A 694-nucleotide genomic window follows, 5' to 3' on the forward strand; every position below is an offset into this window, starting at 1 on the left:
CTTGATAACAAACAACATAAAATATTAAGAATCTCTCCACAAATTACTTTCGGTCCTTCATTTAAAGGCTTCAAAATCATTTTCGAAATTTCTGAAGTCGTGAAAACATAAGCACCATTTATTATGTGCTAGCTGTCGCGTCCTGATATTGCCCGGGATTCATTACATTCAAATTTGTTTTGTTAGTATTCCTACTTTAGGGAAATTAGCAGAGAAGCCTAAGACAAAAAAAAAGGCTAAAAAATTTAAATGTATAATAAATAAAAGTTGCCATAGTCAATAAAATTTGCTTTAGTGCATACTTAGCCCACTCTCTGCATTTTAAAGTAGTTTTAAATGCTATTTTTCAATCTCAAATATTCGGTGAGGGGGTTACGAGCGGTTTTCAAGCAAGATGGCCGCAGGTTTGTTTCCCACGCAGGAGACTGTAGGCCGCCATCTTATTTGCTAAATCGCTCGTAAAAACCGAATATTTGATATTAAAAATAGAAGCATTTAAAACTATTTTCAAACACAAAAAAAAATAAGTAAGGTAGGCACTAAAGTAATTTTATTAGATATGGTAGCATTTATTATTGTTTATTTTATTTTTTACTTTAGTTATTTTTTGGCTTCCCTGCTAAATTCCCCACGTTATATAACCAGACCATTTTTTTTTGTTATGTTGAGCACAACAGCTACTATGTAAATAAGT

The sequence above is a fragment of the Euprymna scolopes genome, chromosome 19, assembly GCF_053919585.1.
Source record: "Euprymna scolopes isolate OS-2025 chromosome 19, ASM5391958v1, whole genome shotgun sequence".
In the NCBI taxonomy this organism is placed as follows: domain Eukaryota; kingdom Metazoa; phylum Mollusca; class Cephalopoda; order Sepiida; family Sepiolidae; genus Euprymna; species Euprymna scolopes.